The following is a 22317-nucleotide window of genomic DNA, read 5'->3' on the forward strand; positions in this document are numbered from 1 at the left end:
TGAGTCCATGCTGACCATCGATCACCCCAACATCCCAAATTCCATGTTATCCCACATTTGCATCCTACATTCTCGGAACAATTTACAGAATCCAATTAGCCTACAAACCTGCACCTCTTTGGAATGTGGGAGGAAACCAGAGCACCCGGTGAAAAACCCACATGGTCCCAGGGAGAACGTACAAACTCCGCACAGACAGGACCCGTAGTCAGGATCTGACCTGGGACTCTGGCACTGTAAAGCAGCAGCTATATCGCTGTGCCACCGTGTCACCTTTATGTTCTATGTTATAGAATCATACAGTGTGGAATCAGGCCCTTTGGCCCAACTTGTCTACAATGACCAACATGTCCCATTTACACTAGTCCCACCTACCTGCATTTGGCCCATTTCCCTCTAAATCTGTCCTATCCATATACCTGTCCAAATGTTTCTTAAACGTTGAGATCGTCCCTGCCTCAACTACCTCCTCCGACAGCTCGTTCCATACACCCACCATCTTCTGTGTGAAAAAGTTGCCCCTCCGGTTCCTATTAAATCCTTTCTCCCCCTCACCTTAAGGCTACGTTGCATGCTAACTTCCAAGAACACATCAGTAGTGAAACTGGATCTTGCATTTTAATATTGAAAACTTGACTCATAGAACTGCAGGTGGTAATTCTTTGCATATTTAATTCATTGGCCAGTTTATTTTTGTAATGGAAGCATTATAGTTTTTGCAAAAAAAACGTTAGGAGTGGCACACAGGTTAATACATCGTTTTCTTCAAACAAGATGATGATACTGCTGCAAGGTAACAATGTCGAGTCTTCGTGTGTTGTCTCCCCCTTCAGCAATGTGGTAGGTTCCAGTGATGTTGATATGTGTGTGCTCCTGTGCCTGCTTATACAGTGCGAGCAGTTTGGAGACTGCTAGTTATCTTCTGTCACTGAGGTAGCCAGAGTGTGAGGAGTCTGTGGCGTTTAGCTGATTTGCCTCCGCATCCACAAAGGGATTAGCTAATGCTCAGCAGAAGCCCGACACACAGGCACAGCTCGGTGTAATACATACAGTCCGTTCTCGCGTCAAGGAACCTGCAGGATTTTTTTGTTGAAAGAAGATGAAAGTGGATTTATTTCATCTTCGATAGAGTGCAGATTTTGGAGATGGAATGGCCGTAACCCTCCAGCATGCCAAGACTTCAGCATGGTAATGTGAACTGTGGGCTTGGGAACGCGATTGAAACGTGTGTGTATGTGCGTGGATGTTTATGTTGAGTGCATTGTCTGCCTTTGAAAGGAATGCGAGCCTGCTTGATCTGTAACGGTATCAAGCGCTACACCTAGAGTGCAAAGATTCAGAGGCTGCTTGCGCACCACACTACAGAAATTATTGTCACTCTGACAAATGTCGCTTTCGTGGATCCCAAGATCAAATGAAAGAGGAATTATTATTTTTTGGCTTGTTTTTTTATTTTGTTTGCTCCGTTATCTCTTAATTCGAGGGTAGAGCAGGGCTCGTTGCGGACAGCACGGTGGCTTCCCCTAATGCTGTGAGTGTGCAGTTTGGTCCCGAAAAGAATGGACGTGATGTGCCATCTGCCTGCTCTTTCACTGACTGGCTTCTCAGGTGCCCTGGCACACTTGTCGTGGGCAGAATGGGCACCTCGCAGGGATCGTTCAACTTCAGTTCACCGATTGCCCCAACAATTTGCTCCTGTGTATGTGTGTGTGCGTGTGGGTGTGTCTGTATATGTATGTGTGTGTGTGTGTGTGTGTGCTGTGTGTGTGGTTTTGCGGTGAGGGTCTAAATATAAGTATTGTTTAAATTATTGCGTGACAGCTATTTAGAGATCAGGCATTTGCTGCTGGAATGACAATCTTTAGAACATCATCTCACTTAGATCAAAGAGAAATGTCTGAATATAAAATAAGATCATCTTCGCAGCTGACTAATGCTCCTTGATACATGGTGACTTATTTCCAGGTGTCTGTGAAGTTCATTTAGTCGAAGTCAGTGGATTGTGCCAATAGTGGTCATTTTCCTTTCCTTACAGTTTCTGATCAGAGGAAGGGGGTGGGGTGGGTGACCTGAACGATCTTCTGAGTAACAAAAATAAATGCATATTTTTCACAATGGTTGACCAGTGAATGATGGATTTCTGAGCAGGAACTTGCATGGTATATTGTTAACTGGAGAAATGAAATGTGCTTGCATCTGTTAAAAACATGTTAGTGTTAGTTGCTTACGGTGTTAGAAAATAGAAGAGCTTTTGAATTTGCATTGTGGAGCTAGATGTTATATAATACTATAATGTTACTTCAAGATATGAATTGGCTCCTAGTCAATTGAATTGGCTCTAAGATATGTATTGGCTCAATACTATAATGTTATTTCAAGATATATTGGCTCCTAGTATTAGTCAGTTGGGTTTCTGATAAAGCATAATAGGTCATCTTCTGGGATTTCACCTTTAAATATGATGCACGACCTGCAGTAGAAAGGTTTACTTTTGTACATTGGCTTGGTATGATGTTTCATTGAAGAGCTGCAAAATGTACCATAACTGATATCATAAAGGCAGAACCAAGAGCCCAAAGTTATCTTTCCTCATCCATAAAAAAAAACCTTTCTGTTTTTCTGATGTGTCAGAAAATTGAGTTTCGAAAATGGTTTCCTCCTCGAGCTGCTGGGCTGGGCTCTGAGATGCGAGCGAGGAGTTTTGTTATCAGTCCAGATAACCCTTGAAACTTCCCCTGTCTCGCTCAACTGATTCCATTCTTTCTCAGCTGCTCCACCAGAGGGAGTTCCATCCACAAGTAAATCTGTCCTGTTGCTGGTGGTGGAGCAGCGGGAAAGGGGAAAGAAACATTGATATTATGGCCTCTTGCTTCCGCTGTGGGGAGTGACATCGAAATGAGGACTCCCAGTTTCTTAGCAAAGTCAAGGCACAACATTTAAAAAAAAAAAAACTGCTTCTGGGAATTTTATACAACATGAAACGAGTGCAGTGATTCGAGTGAAATGATCAGAGAGCGACTGAGGACTCTGAGTGAAATAGTTAATAACATCAACCATAACAAACAGTTAGATGGTGGTAAATAAAGGCGGAGTAAAGGAAAAACAAACATTGTTACACCATCCAAAGCTTGGCCGAAGGGAAAGTTCTCACTAGATTAGTGGCTAAAATGATGCTTGAGTTCAAATCAAATTAATTAAAATATATAGGTTTAGGTTTATTATTGTCAGTGTTCAGAGGTGCAGTGAAAAGCTTTGTTTTGCATGCAATCCAGTCAGATCAGATAATACTATACTATATACTAATCTGTTGCGCTTCAACAAGTAAGAATTTCATTGTTCTATCTGGGACACATGACACTCTTGACTTGACTAAATATAATCCAGTCAAAATTATGTATAATAGGTAGAGCAAAGGGGAAGATACAGAGTATATGCATTAGTAGCTTTCTGTCATTGCATGAAGCCATTTGCGAGTTGCTGTTACAGGTATTATGGAGATTTCTCTTCAGCAAACACATCTTAAGTTCCCAGCTCTGGTTCTCTACATAGAGATCGTAGACCACTCGTTAGGAGATTAAAGTGGCACAGCTGGAAGAGCTGCTGTTTCGCAGCTCGAGCAACCAGGGTTGAATCTTGATCTCTGCTGCTGTCTGTCTGTGTGGGATTTGCACACTTTCCCAGCCACGACGCAGATTTCTTCCAAGTGCTCCGTTTTCCTCCCGCATCACAAACATGTCGACCCGCCGCATATTGCCCCTAGTTTGTGGGTGAATGGTGAAACCTGAGGGAAATTGATGGGAATGTGTGAGAATTACAATAGGGATTAGTTTACGATTTGTGTAAATGGGTGGCTAATGATTGGCATGGACTAGATAGGGCAAAGGTCCTGATCACACGCTGTGTCATTCTCTGGCTCAATTGATTTTCCCCAGTCACAAAGCATTAAAAAAAAAAATTTATTCTCTGTATATAAACATTATTGGTAATGCCAGTATTTATTATCCTGCCATATTTACGTCAGAACATCGGAGACTGGTTAGAGTCGGCTTCTCCGGTGGGCCTGGAGTCAAATATAAACCATAGACATAAAAACATAGAAAATAGGTGCAGGCGTAGGCCATTCGGCCCTTCGAGCCTGCACCGCCATTCAATATGATCATGGCTGATCATCCAACTCAGTATCCTGTACCTGCCTTCTCTCCATACCCCCTGATCCCTTTAGCCACAAGGGCCACATCTAACTCCCTCTTAAACATAGCCAATGAACTGGCCTCAACTACCTTCTGTGGCAGAGGGTTCCAGTGATTCACCACTCTCTGTGTGAAAAATGTTTTTCTCATCTCGGTCCTAAAAGATTTCCCCCTTATCCTTATACTGTGACCCCTAGTTCTGGACTTCCCCAACATCGGGAACAGAACCAGAACAGATAATGATAACAAATATAATTTCTTAATGGATATTCGAGAACCAGATTAGTTTTTGAAGTAATTCAGTGTTTTCATTGTCATCGTTTCTTTCTCAGTTTCTTACATTTAAACTCCCGATTTGATCGAATGGAGGAGCAGACTCGATGGGCCGAATGGCCTAATTCTGTTCCTACGTCTTATGATGTCATGATTTATGCAATTCTTTGAATTTAAATTAACCAGAGTTCATAGTGGGATTCAAACTCACGTCTCTGGATCACTCGCCCGTCCTTGAATATTACTGTTGTAAACTAACCATAACGCTATTCTACCCAGGGTAGAGTATACGGGAAATCAATATACAGGAAAGGAGGTGCAAATGATTTGATCCATTTTTGTGCAAATTTAATGATCAATATTCTGTAATAAAACTCAAAACCTAACGGTGCTTTCTCTAGAGCAACAACTGTCTGTAGTTTGGTTTAGTTTAGTTTGGAGATACATCGCGGAAACAGGCCCTTCGGCCCACCGAGTCCGCACCGACTAACGATCCCCGCACACTAACACCATCGTACTCGAGGGACAATTTATTTTGACATTTATACCAAGCCAATTAACCTACAATCCTGTACGCCTTTGGAGTGTGGGAGGAAACCAATGTTTAGTTTGATTTAGAGAAACAGGACCTTCGGCCCACCACGCCCGCACCGGCCAACACTAACACTATCCAACACAGACTAGGGACAATTTACACTAAACCAAGCCGATTAACCTACAAACCTGTACGACTTTGGAGTGTGGGAGGAAATCGAAGTTCCCGGTCATGGGGAGAATGTACAACTCCGCACAGACAAGCACCCGTAGCCAGGATCGAACCCAGGTCTCTGGTGCTGAACTCTACCGCTGTGCCACTGTGCCATCCATACTTCTTTGTAGTATTTTTTTAGAACCGTGACAGGATTAGCGGATTCATCTATCTTGATCATTGTCACCTAAAGATTGACGATTTTCTTGAAGCTGGAATGGATGTCCTGATCACTCTCTTTCTCCAGCATCCACCAACCCCCCCCCCCCCCCCCCCCCATCTCACCCGGTGAATCACTGATTATAAACAAATTAACACAATGGATTAGCATAATGAATGATTTGAGATTCATACGCCTGTTTTGTAATGACAGCCAGCCGAGGAGGCAGGGAAATAAGATGCGTTCGCTCAAAAAGAAAGCTCACTGAGGGAATTCAGTTCACGGCTGATGAACAGTAATCTCATCGTCTTTCAGATCCACAACATTGTCAGAATCTAATACTGCATTCTTAATGATGAATTTATGGGCCAGAAATGCGAAATAATTCCCAGTACTACAGCCTCTGATCATATGATATTGAAAGGGAGATTTTCCATTTGAACTCTGCACATCAAAAGATAGAGACGGTAAAACATACATATCTGATCATGGGGCAGGTTTTTTTTTTCCGATTTTTTCGTCTGTCTAAAATAGAATTCCCCAACTGCTCGCCTTTCCTCCTCCAGCGGCTTGATTATAAATTTGTGCTTTTCATGATAAATCAGTGAGAATAATTAATTCAAAACTCCAGTGCTTTAGCGAGACGCCTCTTTCTCAACACATGATTGTTCCGAAGAAGGCGCTAGAGAGCAACGCAGCGGGTCAGGCAGCATCTGTCGAGGGAGTGGATCGGCAACGTTTTGGGTCAGGACCCTTCTTCAGACCTCAGACCAGTCCCCACCTGAAACGTCACCTATCCAAGTTCTCCAGAGATGGTGCCTGAATTGCTGAGTCACTCCAGTACTGCCTCTCTTTTTTTGGTAAACCAGCACTTGCAGTTCCTTGTTTCCATATGTTAGGTCTTTCCAATTGCTGTATACATTTGCAACCTTAGATATGGTATAACATGGGACAGTTCCGCGCCGAACAGGCCCTTCACTCCATGTTGCCTGTGCCAACCATGATACCAATCTAAATAATTGTATTTGCCTGCACTTTTGTCTCTATTCCTGACCTTTTCATTTATCTGTCTAAATACCCCTGGAATGTTGCAATTGTATCTGTCTCTCCCACCGGCCCGGGCCATACATTCCAGGCACCCACCATTCGCAGTGTGAAAGAAAATCGCCTTGCAAATTTACTTTCAATTTCCGCCTTCTAACTTTAAACCTACACTGCCTAGTATTGCACCCAGCAATGGCGCCCAGCAACAACCACTTTCGACAAACATTTGTTGCAAATGCATATCTTCAGAAACACAGTTGAGTTTAGTTTAGTTTATTAGTGTCATTGTAAAGGTTCAGTGAAAAACTTTCATGCTGTGCGCTATCCAGCGAAAGGACAATACATGATTACAATCAAGCAGTCCACAGTGTACAGATACAGGATAAAGGGAATAATGTCTAGTTTTAGTTTAGTTTAGTTTATTGTCACGTGTGCCGAGGTACAGTGGAAAGCTTTTTATTGTTGCGTGCTAACCGGTCAGCGGAAAGACAATACATGATTTCAATCGAGCCGTCCGCAGTGTACAGATACAGGATAAAGGGAATGACATTTGGTGCATTACAAGGTCCAGTAAAGTCCTTGGTAAAATTGGATTAAAGATAATCTGAGGGTCTCCATTGAGGTAGATGGTGGGTCAGGACTGGTTCCCGATCTGGTAACAGGATGATTCAGTTGCCTGAACTACAACAGACCGTTTAGGAATTATCAATTACAAACAATCCCAAATTGATAAAATAGCTAAGAGGGCAGTATTAAGTTATTCTACCAGATTAAAACCCCTGTCCCACTGTACGAGTTCATTCCAAGTGTTCTCCCGAGTTTGCCCTGATTCAAACTCGGAGATTTACGGTAATGGCCACTCGTCGGTACTCGGGGCTCTCGTGGACATTTATCATCATGTTGAAAAATCTTCACGAGTCTTCCCGTGCTTACCTGCCATTAGCGAGTCTTCCCGAGTACCTGCCGATAGCGCTACGAGACTTCCCCGAGCTCCGACGTACCCGCTACGTTCATTCTCCGTGCTTACCACGAGCTTGATTTTTTTTTAAACTCGGGTGAGCTCTTGGAATGAACTTGTACCGTGGGACGGGGCTATTAAGGGCCTGTCCCACTTGGGCGTCATTTGCGCGTCATTTACCCGACATCATTTACGCGCGCATGGCGCGTGGTGAGGCGTGGCGGCTCCCCAGGATTTTGGGATTCACAAAATCTTCGTGACGCGTAAATGACACCCAAGTGGGATAGGCCCTTTAGTCTTTCATCCTTTATTGCTGTTTGAAAGGACATGTTGGACAGCAGGCTTGGAGTTATTACAATTCATATCCTCCGGGATGTCAGGACAGGCACCTTGCTGAAGGACCAGCCTCAGGCAATACTTCTCAATGACTCACGAACTGTCCCTCACTGTGCTCCTTTGCTACTTACTATGGAGCTGAACGAAAATCAAACACACCATCCAGCCAGATCTTCAGAAACAATTGATTACAAGCTGAATAATTTTAATTAGTATTATGGATGCTAACGCCTTAACCCTTTTAAAACTATTTTCAGTGCGAATCTTACCTTAACATGCAAAACGATATTGATTTCTCTAACTTCAAATAACCCTTGCATTCCCTCTCTCTCCGCCCCACCCCCACCCTCGTCGTTGTACTGGTTTCTCTGTCGTCCTGTGAGTTAGTACCTTCCCCACAGCCAACAATGGACCTTTGTGGGCTCCACCTTTCCTTGGTCATCGTTGCTTTTTGCATATCTTTCATTCATTTGTTCTGTTTATCTTCGATATCTCTCGTTTTTCTCCCCCCTAACTCAGTCTGAAGAAGGGTCTAAACCCTAAACTTCACTTATGCCTTTTCACCAGAGATGCTGCCTGACCCGCTGAGTTACTCCAGCTTTTTGTGTCTATCTTTGGTGTAAACAAGCATCTGCAGTTCCTTCCCTGCACAAATGTAATGGCTCCACTTTAAATGTACTGGGTATGTGAAGACAGCCTCTGATAGTTATTCAATCGAAACCATTCAAAGTGTGTCCGATCACAATTAAAACCTCACGTGCCAGACAGAAAGATTTGCAGCACAAGCGGTGGCCGCTTCAAAATGTATTAATTATTTTCCATTTCAAAAAAAAGTACAACATTCTTAAGGGGTTGGACAGGCTAGATGCAGGAAGATTGTTCCCGATGTTGGGGAAGTCCAGAACCAGGGGTCACAGTTTAAGGATAAGGGGGAAATCTTTTAGGACCGAGATGAGAAAAACATTTTTCACACAGAGAGTGGTAAATCTCTGGAATTCTCTGCCACAGAAGGTAGTTGAGGCCAGTCCATTGGCTATATTTAAGAGGGAGTTAGATGTTGCCCTTGCGGCTAAAGGGATCAGGGGGTAATGGAGAGAAGGCAGGTACAGGATACTGAGTTGGATGATCAGCCATGATCATATTGAATGGCGGTGCAGGCTCGAAGGGCCGAATGGCCCTATTTTCTATGTTTCTATGTTTCAATGGGAACAACACACACACAGAGGGAAGAGTTAAGAGCGCATTTATGTAAGGCGGCACATCGGTGCAGCGGTAGAGTTGCTGACCCAGATTCGATTCCAACCACGGGTCCTGTCTGTACGGAGTTTGTACGTTCTCTCTGTGACCACGTGGGTTTTCTCTGGGTGCTCCGGTCTCCACCCACATTCCAAAGACGCGCTGGTTAATCGGTTTCTGAAATTTGCCCCTAGTGTATGGAATAGAACTAGTGGTCGCTGGTTTACAGGGACTCGTTGGTTCTAAGGTCCTGTTTCCATGCTGTACCTCTAAACTAAACTAAACTAAATACGCATGTCATATTAACTGGAACACTGAAATTCGTACTTGCTGTAACTTTGGAGGTACATTGTGTCACCATTACATTGCCGTGATCTTTAAATTGTTTCTCAAAGGTTCAGAACATGGCTGCACTTTTAAACTTGAGAGGAGGAATATCTCTTCACATTATTCTGATGAATTATTTTTTAATGTACTGCCTTGAAACTGATTAATAGTCAGTCAATCAACTCATTGTCTCTATCCTGCAGAAGACTTACTTAAATTTTAATGACTATTGGCTTAGGTAACAACCGGAAATGTGTACAGTATAAATGTAATGGATGTTTACTTCTGTAGATTGGTACGTTTCAGTCCTCTGAGTATGTTGGTATGGTGTTTGCTACTGTAGTAATATTGATTTTGACAGACAATACATCAGCGTATAAGATTTTTTTTGTTGTTAATCCGAGAAATGATAAATGAATTATCAAAATACAATGAAGGATGCCACTATGAAACCCTATTTGCCTTTTCAATAGTACACCTGATTTTTTTAAATGTAATGCGGCCTTTCCAAAGCTTAGCACCCTGGGAACCCCCTTTTCATTTATGTTCATTGTGTTTCCTCAAGATCTTTGGCTGAATGGGCGCCTGTCGGCACTGGGCCTGTACTCGCTTGAGTTTAGAAGAATGAGGGGGCACCTCATTGAAACATGCAGAATAGTGAAAGGCTTGGATAGAGTGGATGTGGTGAGGATATTTCCACTAGCGGGAAAGTCCAGGACTAGAGGTCCTAGCCTCAGAATTAAAGGACATTCTTTTAGGAAGGAGATGAGGAGAGAGGGTGGTGAATCTGTGGAATTATTTGCCATCGAAGGCTGTGGAGACCAAGTCAGTGGATATTTTTAAGGCAGAGATAGATTCTAGATTAGTGCAGGTGTCAGAGGTAATGGGGAGAAGGCAGGAGAATGGGGGTAGGAGGGAGAGATAGATCAGCCACGATTGAATTGCAGAATAGAGTTGATGGGCCAAATTGCCTAATTCACCTATCACTTATGACCTTATGAAAGTAAATATTAATTCATTAAATTTAATTTGAAGTTTTTCAAAAGTATTTGGGCACAAAAGCCCTTCGGTGGATTGTGCTTACCAAGAGAGGGATAGTTCAGTTTAGTTTATTGTCACATGTATCGAGGTACAGTGAAAAGCATTTGTTGCGTGCTGTCCAGATTATAATCAAGCCATTATGTATAAATGCATGATAAGGAAATAACATTTTGTGCAAGGTAAAGCCAGCAAGGTCTGAACAAGGATAGTCCGAGGGGCACCAATGATGTTATTGGTGGTTCAGGGCTGCTCTCTGGTTGTGGTAGGATGGTTCTGATAGCAGTAAAAGACAATCAGATGCCTCTCCCCCATTCATTTGGAAGTTTTTGACTTGATAGAATCTCAGACCAGAAGCACAGATGAAATGTAGACACAAAAAGCTGGAGTGACTTAGTCGGACAGGCAGCATCTCTGGAGAGAAGGAATGGGTGACGTTTACGGGTCCAGACCCTTCTTCAGACTTACTTCAGTTATTTTTGTGTCTTATCTGCGGTTTAAACAGGCACCTGCAGTTCCTTCCTACACAGATGAAATGTTATGCGGGCTGTGCTTTACTGAACCACATCATTGGCAAACTCCCTCTATTGAATGATTGCAACATGTACAGTTACCATGGCCAGTACATGCAGATGCTGACTCCACTCATTTAGTTTCAAAAAGGGAAAAATTGTACTCTCAGAATGTTTTTTATTCCATTCCTGTGATGAGCACGGCTGAGGATTTTATAAAGGTCAACTTCGAAGGCTTCCTGAGTCACAAGGACACATCCTGCTGTCATCTTTTGTATGAGAGAAAGATGCAGCCAAATCCCTTCTGATTTCTGGCTGTGCTTCCAAAGATGAGACTTACTTGCCATGACGATCCACAAAATCATCCCATTTTCATTAAGGTGCAAAAGGATTCAATAAAACAGGTGGGGTATATCTAATTTATACCCGAGAAAGCCAGGAAAGTAAAATTGGAGAGCATGTATGGGAAATAGTAAAATGTCAATATGATACATAGTTAGAGATTTGTTTAGTTAAGAGTTTATAGATACTGCATGGTAAAAGGCCTTTCGTCCCACCGTGTCTGCGCCAACCAGCGATCCCCATACACTAGCACTATCCTATGCACTAGGGACAATTTGCTACTTTTTACCAAAGCCAATTAACCTACAAATCTGTATGTCTTTGGAGTGTGGGAGGAAACCAGAACACCCAGAGAAAACCCACGTAGTCGCAGGGACAACATACAAACTATGTACAGACAGCACCCGTAGTCTGGATCGAACCTTGATCTCTGGTGCTGTAAGGCAGCAACTCAACTGCTGCGCCCCTGTGTCGGCGATTAAAAAATGTAATCATGAAGTAAAAACATGGGGACCCTTCCACGTGTGATTAGATCCAATACGTGGCAGTGAATGAACTGCAGTGCTTAGCTTTTGCTGAATAAATCTTGTTTTCTCTTTTTCCTAAAGTCTTTTGTTTAGAAAGCAAACAGATACTTTTTGAAATTTATAATAGTGTCCATATAAATTGAAATTTAAAAAAAACTAAACGGCAAGTTTACTTTCAATTGATTCATTCTTTTTTTAAATTTGTGGAAGGTTAGAACCGTCAGTGACACAAGGTGGCACAAGGGCAAAGCCTTAGCCAACAAAGGTAGTGTTAATGTGCGGGGATCGCTGGTTGGTACGGTCTCGGTGTGCCGAAGGGCCTGTTTCTGTGCTGTATCGAAGCATTTAGTCAGTGCGTCATAGAATGGGCGGAATGGCAGATGGAAAATATCATACAGAATCGTTTGCAGCTACAGAACTGATTGGGTTCAGCGTAAGATTTACTCCACACTTCAGCCTTCTGTTCCTGACCTATCACGTGTGCTGTTAATCTCAGATGCCTGAAATAGAAACGGATGGAATTTCCGCTTGGCTGCACAAACATTTATCTGCAGAGTTCACCAAACAGCAGCGCCGAAAAAAAAAAAGTTTGCATCAAGATTTTAGCGAAAGTTCAGTCTGAGGCACAGCCAGGCTTTGTGATCTTGCCTGTTTCAAGACACCCCCACCTGCACACCCTGCGACACTCCCAGATTAAACCAGTCACCAACCCATCTGATGTTGGGCCCCAACCCGAAACATCGCCCATCCTTTATCTTCAGAGATGCTGCCTGACCCATTGACTGACTCCAGCACTTTGCTCCACTATCTTTGGTGTAAACCAGCACCTGCAGTTCGTTGTCTCCTTCCTCCCTTTAACAGCAGGTTTTCAAGTCATCCTGAAAACACCAAAAAGGTACATTTTATGCACCTGGGCAGAGAAACATTTTGGTTTATTGCTGTCACATGGTGCTGAGGTGCAGCGAAAAGCTTTGTTTTCCATGCAATCTGATCAAATCAGATGAAAGCACACATAGATACAATCAAGCCAAGCTCGTGGACAATAGCTAGAGCAGAGGAAAAGGTACAGAGAACGGACACCAATGGCTGCAGTGGAGTATTGGTGAATTGGACAGTACCCTCGCTGATTCAGAAGCCTGATAACGGAGGGGAAGTAGCAGGAAAGGGTGCAGAGAAGATTTACGAGGACTTTGCCAGGACGTGAGGGCCTGAGCTGCCGGGGGTAGGATGCGGGGTAATGTCATCTTCTTCTTCTTCTTCTTCTTAAGCCCTTTGCTCCTCTAGGGAGCATCGACCATTGACAAATATCCTCTACCTCACTCGGTTGTTGGCTGTTCCTTCGCGATCTCACCAGTTGTCATAGAGGTGTGCACAATCATGGGAAGAATAGATCGGGTAGACGCTATTCCCCTTGCCCAGAGAAGGTGAATCAAGAACCAGAGGTTTAAGGTGAGGGGGGAGGAAAGATTTAATAGGAACCTGAGGGTAACTTTGTCACACAAATGGTGGTGTATGTATGGAACGAGCTGCTGGAGGAGGTAGTTGAGGCAGGTACTATAACAATGTTTAAGAAAGATTTAGATAGGTACATGGATAGGACAGGTATGGAGGGATCTGAGCCAAACGCAGGCAGATGGGACATGTTGGCCGGTATGGGTAAGTTGGGCTGAAGGGTCAGTTTCCATGCTGTAAGACTCTATGACTCTGCCATTCCTGATGGAGTGATCTTTCAAGCTTTGTATATTCCACCTGATGGAAACTGGGAGAAATGGGATAGACAAGTCTTTAATTCTGTGGGTAGCTTTTCCAAAGTCGCGTGAAATGTAGATGGAGTCGTTGATGGGGAGTCTGGTCTGTGTGATGGACTGGGCTACATCCATTTTAAAGTATTTAAATACGATTTATTTTAAATTGATGAGATATTTGCTTTTGCACCTCAACAGAATGAGCAAATGGTTCTTATTTTAAGTTATGTTTTCACAGTTTAAAATCAGGCTATGCTCAGCTGGTCTGTTGGCAATGATTAAAAATACGTTAGTTCTGTGATAACCTCATTTTCATCTGAACTTTTGAAACTGTACCACACTTGTCACATGTACTGAAATATTGCAGAATATTTCTAATATAATTTTTGTTAAACAAAATTACGCAACAACACTTTAGTATGCTGCTTCACAACAGATACAGTTAGCAATGTGTGAAATAGAAGAGAAAATAGGCCGACACAACGGTGCAGTGGTAAAGTTGCTGCCGTGAGGGCCTGTCCCACTTGGCGATTTTTTCGGCGACTGCCGGCCTCATATCAGTGTCGCCAAAAAATTTTGAACATTTCAAAATCCAGCGCCGACAAAAAAAACCCGTCATCACGCCACGTCAACGCCGCATCACACTACGTCACGCCGTATCATGCCGCAAATGTTTCTGATTTGACCTGATACTTCAGTCAATGATCGCGGCAGTCGCCGAAAAAATCGCCGTGGGATAGGCCCTTTACAGTGCCAGAGACCCGGGTTCGATCCTGACTTTGGGTGCTTGTCTGTGTAGAGTTTGTATTTTTGCCCTGTGACCCTGTGGGTTTACTCCGGGTGCTCCGGTTTCCCCTCAAATTCCAAAAACGTGCAGGTTTGTAGGTTAATTGGCTTTGGTAAATTGCCTGGTGGGTCAGATGCAAAAGTGGAATAACATCAAACTAGTACGAATGGTGATCGATGGTCGGTGGGGACTCGGTGGGCTCGAAGGGCTTGTTTCCACGTTGTACCTGTAAAGGAAACTAAACTAATTAGAACACGTGTGTCAGAAAGAACTGCAGATGCTGGTTTACATCCAATCATCAGTTGCTAGAAGATGGACACTAAATGCTGGAGTAACTCAGCGGGTCAGGCAGCGTCACTGAAGAAAAGGACTAGGTGACGTTTCGGGTCGAGACCCTTCATCAGTCTGTCTACATAAACATTTATGCAAATTCTGATATAATTCATGCCTTTGTCAATGATGGTCCATAAAATGGATTCCTTCAGCAGAATAACCCTCATCTGAAAGAGCAAACTATCCAACGAGAGTTCTGCAACACCCACGCACGTTGCTCCCCCTCTGTGACGCCTCCTGCTCCCCAGCTCGACAACCATGATTGAACCCAGATGGTACTGTTCCATATCTCTAATCTCCCTTAACCCTGACTCTCAGTCTGAAGAAGGGTCTCGACCCAAAACACCACCCATTCCTTCTCTCCTGAGATGCTGCCTGTCCCGCTGAGTTGCTCCAGCGTTCTGTCTATCTTTATGAGCAAAATATCCAGTTCATTGCCCCAATGCTTGATGTTTCTCAGACTAAACCTGGTGGAATAAGACAGTAATTACTGCCAAACTATGAGTGGTTTTATTCTGTTGACTGGTTGAAACTGCCAAGTTGAAACTGCCCAAACTCATTTCCGCGCAGTTCACGTGATAACTGTGCGGGCGAGGAAATATTCTTCCCATCTGTTTGAAGTGAAATCAAACAGATGCCCCAATGATGAGAGGACAGTGTTTGTTGAACAAAGAATGGAATGTAAAATTGACATTGCATACATTACACAAGACCAATATCAACAGGTCAGTATTTAAAAAAATCTACGTACTGATGTCTAAGAAAGGCTTTTACTTCTCCCATCCAGAAATATCCTAGCAGATAACAGAAAGAATGCTGAAGAAAATGACTCATTGCCATCTGCTGATGGCTTTTTGCCATTGTCTTTCTGATTCCAGCAAAACAGATCACCAGCTAAGAAAGAAAGTATGTTGTTGGCATCAAAGTTAGTTCATCCAGTCACATGATAGCATCAAGACTGTCTTTCTACCCAATTCCTGTCAGCTTTCGATAAGATTAGTTTAGATTAATTCTTGCTATTGAGGAAGTGCAGCGTAGGTCTATGCTGAGAGGATGGAGCAGCGGGGCTTGTACACTGCAGAGTTTAGAAGGATGAGAGGGTATCTTATTGAAACATATAAGATTATTAAGGGTTTGGACACGCTCGAGGCAGGAAACATGTTCCCGATGTAGGGCGAGTCCAGAACCAGGGGCCACAGTTTAAGAATAAGGGGTAAGCCATTTAGAACAGAGAGATATGAGTGTGGAATTCTCTGCTTCAGAGGGCGGTACATGCCGGTTCTCTCAAGAGAGAGTACTTTCAAGAGAGAGCTAGATAGAGAGCTTCAAGATAGCGGAGTCAGGGGATATGGGGAGAAGGCAGAAATGGGGTACTGATTATGGGTGATCATCCATGATCACATTGAATGGCTTGAAGGGCCGTATGGCCTACTCCTGCACCTATTGTCTATTGTCTATTTAGTTTAGTGTAGCTTAGTTGAGACAGCGCGCAAACACGCCTTTCGGCCTACCGAGTCCGCGCCGACCAGCGATCCCCACACATTAACACTATTCTACACACTTTAGGAACAATTTACAATTTCTACCGAAGCCAATTAACCTACAAACCTGTACGTCTTTGGAGTGCGGGAGGAAACCATAGAGCACCTGGAGAAAACCCTCGCAGGTCACGGGGAGAACGTGCAAACTCTGTAAGGACAGCACCCGTAGTCGAGATTGAATCCGGGTCTCTGGTGCTGAAAGGTTGTAACACCACAGCTGCGCCACCGTGCCACCCCTCTTGGGATTGGTATTGGTTTAAACCCCTGTCCCACGGTACGAGTTCATTCCAAGAGTTCTCCCGAGTTTGCCCTGATTTGAACTTGGAGATTTACGGTAAATACAATACAATATAATACAATACAATATTTATTGTCATTTGAGCCTCAGTGAGGCTCAAACAAAATTCCGTTTCCACAGCCATACAAACAAAGACAATTTCCTACAGACATACACACAATTTAACTCACACAAACATCCATCACAGTGAACCCACTGTGATGGAAGGCAAAGTCTTTTCTCTCCCCTGTTCTCCATTTCTCTCCCGATGTCCAAGCCCCAGGCGGGCGATGATAAGTCCCACGGCCATTTTAGGCCGTGCCGGGCGATTTACGGCCCCGCTCCCGGTCTAAAAGTCACAATGTTGGAGCCCCCGGCGGGCGCTGTAATGTCCCACGGCCATGAAGCCGTGCCGGGCGATGTACGTCCCCAACCCCGTCGTTCCAACCCCGCGACACGGGCTGGAGAAGTCGCGTTGCGGGAGCTCCGGGAAGCGGTCTCTCTCTCCCCCGGACCCGCGAGCTCTCGATGTCCCAGTCCACCGGACCTGCGGCTGCGTTGCTGGAGCCTCCGAGCCCCAGGAGTCGAGTCGCAGCAGCGAGTCACCACCGCTCCCCACGCTCCGAGGCCGGCCAGCCCCACGATGGTGAGTAGTCCGCAGCTCCGCAGTCTCCCGAGCCCCCGGGTCGTTCAGGTTGGAGGCCGCTCCACGGTGCTAGGCCCCAACGACAACGGAGACCCGACAGGGAAAAGGTCGGGTCTCCCGGACAGGGAAGAGATTTTAAACAGTTTCCCCCTCCCCCCCCCACATATACACATTTAAAACCAGTATTAAAAAAACACTAACACTACATTTAACTAGACAAAAAATTTAAAAAAAGACAGACAGGCTGTAGGGGCCGCTGCAACGGGTGAGTCGCGCCGCCAATGGCCACTCGTCGGTACTCGGGGCTCTCGTAGACATTTTTCATCATGTTGAAAAATCTTCACGAGTCTTCCCGTGCTTATCTGCCGTTAGCGAGTCTTCCCGAGTACCTGCCGTTAGCGCTAAGAGACGTCCCCAGCTCCGACGTACCCGCTACATTCATTCTCCGTGCTTACCACAAGTTTGATTTTATTTAAACTCAGGAGAGCTCTTGGAATGAACTCGCACCGTGGGACAGGGCGATTATGAACCTTGAAAATATTAACCCTGCTGTGCCACTGCAATATTCTTTTACATTTCATCAATTGTTTTGTGCTTATTAGTTGAAGTAGCCAATATTTTATCCAATAAATGTTGTGATGGAACTCCACATTTATAACTGTCATAGATACATTCATATGGGCCATTCGTCCCATTGAGACCATGCTGGCCATCAAGCACCCACTTACACTACTACTGCAACCATCAAATTCCAACAGATTCTGGCACATACATAGTTTTGTTTTATGTGATATATTTTTGCCACGTGTACTGAGGAACAGTGAAAATATTTTGTCTGCGTGTTAATCCAGTCAGAGAAAATACTGTACATGGATAGAATCAAGCCATCCAGAAAGGATAAAGGATACACAATTCAGTGCAGGATATAACACTCAAGTCTGGTAAAGTCCAATTAAAGTTAGTTGAAAGGTCCCCGATGAGGTGGATTAGCTCAGGACCGCACTCTAGCTAATGAGAGGACTGTGCAGTTATAGACAACAGACAATAGACAATAGGTGCAGGAGTAGGTCATTTGGCCCTTCGAGCCAGCATCGCCATTCAATGTGATCCTGGCTGATCATCTCCAATCAGTACCCCGTACCTGCCTTCTCCCCATATCCCCTGACTCCGCTATTTTTAAGAGCCCTATCTAGCTCTCTCATGAAAGCATCCAGAGAACCCGCCTCCACCGCCCTCTGAGGCAGAGAATTCCACAGACTCACCACCATTTGCCTGATAATAGCTGGAAAGAAACTGTTCCTGACCCTAGAGGTCAGAATCTGGACACGAGGTGTAATTTACAGTAGCTACTTAACCTGCCAAACCACACACATTAGAAATTTTAGAAGAGACTGGAGCAGCAGGTGACAGCTTCCGAGGTCAGGATTGAACCCAGGTCTCTGGCGTTGTAAGGCAGCTGCCCTATACATATCATTTGTATGTACGGTATGATCTCAGAGTGGTTCAGGTACTGGACTAATATTCAGGCACGAGTCTGAAACATCCCACGGTAGCTGCGGAATGTAAGTTCAGTTTAATTAAGTGATCCTATTCTCAGTGATAGAGACCAGGAAGTTGACACTAAGCCTCTATTCTGAGTTGTTTAATTAGCTACATTTAAATTCTATCAGGCCAAAAATTGTCACCCTTCTGTCAAAGAGTCTTTGACCTGAAATGACAACTCTGTTCCTCTCTTTGTATAACCTGCCAAGTGTTTCCAGCAGGTAATCTCCGTTTTCAAGCAATTATATTTTTATAGCATTAGTCACATTAGCTACTAGTGGTCACCTACCAATGTGGTTATGAAAGAACTGCAGATGCTGGAAAAATCGAAGGTAGACAAAAATGCAGGAGAAACTCAGCGGGCGAGGCAGCATCTATGGAGCGAAGGAATAGGCGGCGTTTCGGGTCGACCCGAAACGTCGCCTATTTCCTTCGCTCCATAGATGCTGCCTCACCCGCTGAGTTTCTCCAGCATTTTTGTCTACCTACCAATGTGGTTATCTCTGTAATGGCCTTGCAAGCACGTACTGTACACTGGGCAATTTAGTTCACTTTTAGTATAATTTGGTTTATTGTCACGTGTTGTCACCGAGGTACAGTGAAAAGATTTTTGTTGTTGCCTGCTATCGAGTCAACGGAAAGACAATACATGATTATAATCTAACCACTCACAGTGTACAGATACAGGATAAAGGGAATAATGTACAGTGCAAGACAAAGTCAAGTGCAGTCCGACTAAAGATAGTCCGCTGGTCTGCGATGAGGTAGATGGTAGCTCAGAACCGCTCTCTAGTTGTTGATAAGATGGTTCAGTTGCCTGATGACAGCTGGGAAGAAACGGTCCCTGAATCTGACGGAGTTTGTTTTCACACTTCTATACCTTTTGCCTGATGGGAGAGGGGAGAAGAGGGAGTGGCCAGGGTGCGACTCATCCCCGATTATGCTGGTGGCCTTGCCGAGGCAGTGTGAAGTGTAGATTGCATTAATGTAGGGAGGTTGGTTTGTGTGATTGTCTGGGTTGCATCCATAATCCTCTGCAACCTCTTGCAGTCTTCAATGGTGCTGTTCCCAAACCATGTTGTAATGCATCTCGATAAAATGCTTTCTACAGCGCATCTGTAGAAGTTGGTGGGGTGGAGGGGGGGGTGGAGGGGGGGGGGGGGGGGGGGGGGTGAGAATGATAAATTCCAGTACAGCCAACAACAAAATAAAGAAGGAAAATAAATCTCCCGTTCATAACTAGCTGTCTTAATCACCTGTTAGTAACATGGCAGTAGTATGAATGCCCTACCAGCGATCCCCGCCCCACTAACACTACCCTACACACACTGGGCACAATTTTACATTTTATACCAAATCAATGAACCTACTTTGGACTGTGGGAGGAAACCGAAGATCTCGGAGAAAACCCACGCAGGTCACGGGGAGAACGTACAAACTCCGCACAGACTAGCACCCGTAGTGAGGATCGAACCCGGGCTCTGGCGCTGTGAGGCAGTAGCTCTACTACTGTGCCACCGTGCCCACCCTTCTATTGATAAAAAGACATCTATCGATGCTCCTGAACACATCATCAGTGATGTAACCTGGGGTCATTGGGTGTTTCGGGTCTTTCAACATCAGACGCCCTCACCCAGGCGACCCAGTTGTGGTTGATCAGACCACGACTTGTGTTCAGGTGGCATTCGCTCCTCCCCATGGACCTTCTCCCCTGATCCAGAGCCATCTCGAGGCTTTCACCGCTGCCTCTGTGGTGTTCTTGATGGCTCTTCTCCTCTCCATTCCATTGATGCCCAGTGCACTCAAGGCTTTGTAGAGTGATTGCCCTTTATACCTGACACCCTCTGAATGGAAAAGGTGTCCTTCAGGTTCATATTAAAATTCTTTCCCCTCTCACCTGACACCTATGCCCTTCGGTTCTTGGCTCCCAATACCCTGGGTGAAAGAATGTCCATTCACCCTAATATACGTGATAGAATTTGTAAGATGGGAATTAAATGACACTAAATTGCCATTGCAGTACAGTGTAATCTGCTTCAGAAATTGACTTTCGAGGAAGACATTGGAATGTGGAGCGCTGAGCATTGATCCTCTCATGCAGCGTGTGCTTATCCTTCCCAATCGGGGATTAATTTTCAGCCTACGATTCTTTCTAAAAAATGTAATCCATACTCGTGAATTTTTAAAGCGCAGGGCGGAATGATAAAAGAAAGTAACACAAAACGAGATGGTGTTGCAGATACGGCATGTTACCTCAAGGGCCGTGTGGTTTAATGTCAGCGCTTTTCAATACATTTTTCTTTGACTGGTTGTGAAGCCGACCCTGTTATCAAAAAGAAAATCTGGCAACTGACTTCTGAGCTTTTAACCCCACGCTTTGTTGACCTCAGCGGATCTGTGTAGCTATATTCTGCTATTGTAGACAGAGATTCACTCAGGTCAAAGCTGCAACACGATTATTTAAGTTGGCAGAAAATCCCTCCAGTTTTCTCCCTTCTCTCGAACTCAAAGGCAGTTTCCAGACAGCCCGAGCAGCGAGTGGCAACTACACCCTTCACTCACATAGCGCTTCAAGCGCCTGAAAGACTTTTGAAACAGAAACAATATTGGGAGAAGAGTTAGGAATGGAAGCTGAAAATACTGTTTAAATGTGTGTGTTTAAATTGTTTTGAAAGAAGTCAAAGTCGGAAGGGGGGTCACGGTGGCGCAGCGGTAGAGTTGCTGCCTCACCGCGCCAGAGACCCCGGTTCGATCCTGACTATGGGTGCCGTCTGTACGGAGTTTGTACGTTTTCCCCGTGACCTGCGCGGGTTTCCTCAGCTTGCTCCAAAAGATGTGCGGGTTTGTAGGTTAATTCATTTCTGTAAATTAGGAAAAAAAACATAAAACATAGACAATAGGTGCAGGAGTAGGCCATTCGGCCCTTCGAACCAGCACCGCCATTCAATACGATCATGGCTGATCATCCAAAATCAGTGCCCCGTTCCTGTTTTCTCCCCATATCCCTTGATTCCATTAGCCCTGAGAGCTATATCTAGCTCTCTCTTGAAAACATCCATTGAATTGTCCTCCACTGCCTTCTGTGGCAGAGAATTCCACAGATTCACAAATCTGTGGATGAAAAAGTGTTTCCTCACTTAGGAATGACCTTCCCCAAGGGGTACCGCTTGTTCAAATTGTCCCTGGTGTGTACGTTTTAACTAATGTACGGGGTGATTGCTAATTGGTGCGGACTGGATGGGCCGAAGGGCCTGCTTCCATGCTGTATCTCTAAACTAAACTAATAAACTAAAAGTGTTCAAAGGTGTTAGTAAGGAGTTTCAGTGTGTTGGACTCAAATTACTGAAAGCATTAGCATTGCTGCTACTGCAGAGATGTAAAGAGGATTATGTTTCACAAAGGCCAAAGTTGGGGACCAAAAAATCTTTCCACAGCGGAGGATGTTATTCTAATCTCAATCAACACTATCAGTAGGATCTTGCCGTGTAATGTTATTGGTTCCAAAGAACCAAACAACATTAATGTTGTTTAAATGGCAGTAAAGTCTGGGACTTTCATGAAAGTAGTACTGTCAAAGCATAACGGCAGCTGTAATGTTGCTGCCGTACAGCGCCAGAGACCGGCGTTCGATCCTGTCTACGGTGCTGTCTGTACGCAGTTTGTGCATTTTCCCAATGACCTTCATGGGTTTTCTCCATGTGCTCCGGTTTCCTCCCACACTCCAAAGACGTGCAGGTTTGCAGGTTAATTGGCTT

At 44.5% G+C, this 22317-nt stretch overlaps 1 protein-coding gene across 2 annotated transcripts in view; it reads left to right on the forward strand.

Moving 5' to 3' along the window:
- Positions 1-902: 902 nt before the first annotated feature.
- Positions 903-22317, forward strand: part of tenm1 (teneurin transmembrane protein 1) — an 824829-nt gene continuing 803414 nt past the window's right edge. For both annotated transcript variants that reach the window (XM_033030732.1, XM_033030733.1), the window contains exon 1: positions 903-1188. The gene's annotated coding sequence lies outside the window, so the exon portion shown is untranslated. The remainder of the gene's footprint in view (positions 1189-22317) is intronic.

This window comes from Amblyraja radiata, chromosome 12 (genome assembly GCF_010909765.2).
Source record: "Amblyraja radiata isolate CabotCenter1 chromosome 12, sAmbRad1.1.pri, whole genome shotgun sequence".
Taxonomy (NCBI): Eukaryota; Metazoa; Chordata; class Chondrichthyes; order Rajiformes; family Rajidae; genus Amblyraja; species Amblyraja radiata.